Source organism: Lathyrus oleraceus, chromosome 4 (assembly GCF_024323335.1).
Source record: "Lathyrus oleraceus cultivar Zhongwan6 chromosome 4, CAAS_Psat_ZW6_1.0, whole genome shotgun sequence".
NCBI lineage: Eukaryota > Viridiplantae > Streptophyta > Magnoliopsida > Fabales > Fabaceae > Lathyrus > Lathyrus oleraceus.
In genome coordinates, this window is record NC_066582.1 from 407,013,798 (window position 1) to 407,017,681 (window position 3,884).

A 3,884-nucleotide genomic window follows, 5' to 3' on the forward strand; every position below is an offset into this window, starting at 1 on the left:
TATGCTCAAAATTATTTTGATGGTTGTAATCTCTTAGTTATAGTAATGATATTTTATTTGCTGTAGTCTGTTGTATTATTGTTTATGTGTTGCTTGTGTGTTGAATGTGTTGTATTTGTTTGTGATGATATTTGCTCACAAAGTTATCATATGAAATAAATATTGTTTTTAATATAAAGCAAAAGAGATACATGTAAAATTATCTTGTTATTCTTGTTCCAACATCGGGACAGTTAGTACGATTGTGATCGGGCTGACGACATGATGATGTTAGAGGCCATATTCTTGTACAGTTAGTACATGTAAAATTATCATATTATATTCTTGTACAGTTTATCTGGAGTCCATATCTGGGTCTTGATCATTAGGTTAACCATGATGATGATGCAATTTGGATAATAAAAACATCAATTATCTGGTTCATTACTGTGAAGATGCACCAGAGTGACCGGGTAAAACTGTAGTTCAACATGCAGTAACAAATCCCAGAACCTCTGACGTGTTTGGGAGATTGGCATCAACAAAGAATTGATGCCCAATGTGATTATTCTGACGATAACACATCTTAAACGAACCAGTCATACAAGGTGCTAGGCCAGCTCAATAGTATATGGCATGATTTAGGTCGGTTACAACGCCACAATTTGTGTCTGAGTCAAGGTATTTGATTGATTCATGCCAACTAGCTTCATCACCATACGTCCAACAACAAATCCCCGTCCAAGAACAATGTCAACCCACCCAAACCCAACGACTAACCTCACATCATCACCCTACCATATACACCCAACAACCAAACACCCAACCTCGCAACCCATTCATGCCACACACCCAACCTCAAAATCAAGAATCAAACCCTACCCACAAACAACCATACACAACCACCACAACAGTCTATAACTCAGATGATTCATACAATTCATGTCATCGTAGCCCCCCACCAATGACCACATCTATCAAATACCGCTGGACCTTCACACCAACCACAATTGAATATGTCAGCATTCAAAGACCCCAAACACCTCAGGAAAATCGTGGGAGAACTCGAATACAGACTAACACACTTGGATATGGAAGAAATGGGCGTTTCAATCGGGCGGATCATTGAATTTCTTGTCAATTCCATGTAATTTTTCATTATAATATAAATATATTTTTTATTTTCAGTATTTTTTTAAATTAATTATAAGTTTAATATTTAAAATTAAAAAATTAAAAATTTAAGGTCCATGCGCCACATGCATTGGCGCATACACTATGTAGTGTATGCATGCGTCAATGCATGTGGCACCAGGAAGCATGGCGTCTACATACATTATATTTGCATGCATGCGCAAAAGCTCTGGACGCCTCCTCTCTAGGTTAATTGAATGCGGCAGTTCAACTGGCGCATTGAACTGACGCATCAGTTAAAAAAGTTGTTTATTTTGGTATATATTTTGAAATTTTGGTATTATATTTAAAAATGTTGATTATTTAAAAATAAATAAATCAGAGATTTAGTTATATAATAATATCCGTACAAAAATATTGACTTAATTTGCTATTTTTTATTTTTTATTTAATATAATTTAATTTGACTTTCTCTTTCGGATTAGTTTTATGTTCTTTTGTTTCTATATGTTTTTCATTCCTTTCATTGAACTTTTAGTATGTGACATTTTTATTAAATACCTTTGACTATATAATAAAATAATAATATATGACCACCTTTTCTAGAGTATTTTTTAATATTTTGTTTTTTAATTTCATTTAAAATAACAATAAAAATATATATTTTGATTAAAAAGAGAAAAAAGAGATTAATTAAGTAGAATTTATATAAATATGAGAGAGACATTGTATTACATAAATTTTACTTTATAATATATAATATAATATAATAGTTTTCGTTTTCTATATTAAATTTCTAAAACAATTTTTAGACTTAAATAGTTACTATTTACTTAAGAAATATTTTCTTTAATCCTTAATATTAAAAAAAAATTATTTTTTAAATTTATTAATATCTGAACTACATATAATCCAAATACATATAACCATAACTTTTGTGTGCAAATTTTGACTATTATAATCTGATGGATGGTTATAAATTACTAAAAAGAGTCCTATAAATAGACCATGAAGAACATACAAGTGATAACAAGTATTTACAATTCAAATCTCTATATTTCTTTGTGATGGTAACAATGGGTAGGTATTATTTTCAAACTCTTTTTTTCTTTTCTCTTTCATGTTTCATCATTTCTTTTTCTCATGCTCTAAGCAATGGTTTTAGCGTTGAACTCATCCATCGTGATTCTTTGAACTCACCGCTCTATCAACCTATACAAAACAAATACCAACGTGTTTCCAATGCTATTCATCGTTCCATCGACCATCTTTCCTACATAAATTCTCTCAATAATATACCCAGATCTATTGTTATCCCTGATTTAGGTGAATATATTATGACATATTCATTAGGTACCCCACCAGTTAAGATATATGGTATTGTTGGTACAGGTGGTGATATTGTCTGGCTTCAATGTCAGCCATGTAAACAGTGTTACAAACAAGCAACTCATGTTTTTGATCCTTCAAAGTCTAAAAGTTATAAAAACCTTCCTTGTTCATCAAAGCAATGTAAGTCTGTAGATTTTCATTCCTGCAATAAAAATAATTCTTGTGAATATTCTATTGATTATGTTGGTGGAACGGTATCAGAAGGAAATCTTGGTTTAGAGACTCTTACATTAGATTCAACCTCCGGCCATTCTGCTTCATTTCCCAATTTTGTAATAGGATGTGGACATAAAAATACAATGTATTTTGAAGGTAGGAACTCTGGTGTAGTTGGTATCGGAGGTGGACCAATATCTCTTGTAACACAATTGGGTTCATCAATTGGTGGAAAATTCTCTTATTGTTTTGGGCCATCAATGTCTAACTCAACAAGCAAACTCAATTTTGGAGACGCTGCAGTGGTTTCTGGTCGAGGGGTTGTCTCAACTGCGTTAGTGAAAAAATCTCCACCAATTTTTTATTTTGTAACACTAAATGCATTTAGTGTTGGAAACAAAACAATAGGATTTTCTAAACCGCCAGTTGAAGGGAACTTCATAATTGATTCAGGTACGACATTGACAATTTTACCATCCGATATTTATAAAAATATGGAATCAACTCTGGTAGCATTGGTTAAATTGAAGCGTGTGGAGATCCAAATAAAATTTTGAGCCTTTGTTATTATGATAAATCAAATAAATATGTGTTTCCTAAAATCACAGCACATTTTAAGGGGGCAAATGTTTTGTTGAATTCTATTAGTACTTTTATTCCAGTTGCTGATGGGGTTGTTTGTTTGGCTTTTGCCCCATCTCAAGATGGGAGTGGCGTATTCGGAAACAAAGCTCAACAAAATTTATTGATTGGTTATGACCTTAGACGAAATATAGTATCATTTAAGTCTACTCATTGTACCAAATTGTAAAAAAGTGTTATACCTTTTTTACAATTTAGGAATTTTTTTTTTAAATATTCAGAAATTTAAAAAAAATTTCAAAAATACACCATTTTTCAAAAAAATTACACAAATGGCCATTTTTGATCCTAAATTACACCTAGGCGCCATCCTAGTTGGCGCCTACCCTTAATGGGTAGGGCAAGTCGCCACTAGGAGTGGCGCCTACACCCATTCCTTTTTTTTTTTTTTAATATGTTATATATATATATATTTTTAAATTTTTTTTAATTTATAAATTTATATTTTTTATTAATTATATTAATTTATATTAACACATATATATATAAATAAAATTATTTACAAGATATATATATATATATATATATATATATATATATATTATTTATATATATATTATATTTATATATATATATATATT

General features: G+C 30.6%; 1 pseudogene; it reads left to right on the plus strand.

Moving 5' to 3' along the window:
- Positions 1-2,108: 2,108 nt before the first annotated feature.
- LOC127075715 (aspartic proteinase CDR1-like) lies at positions 2,109-3,549 on the plus strand (annotated as a pseudogene).
- The last annotated feature ends 335 nt before the right edge of the window (positions 3,550-3,884 follow it).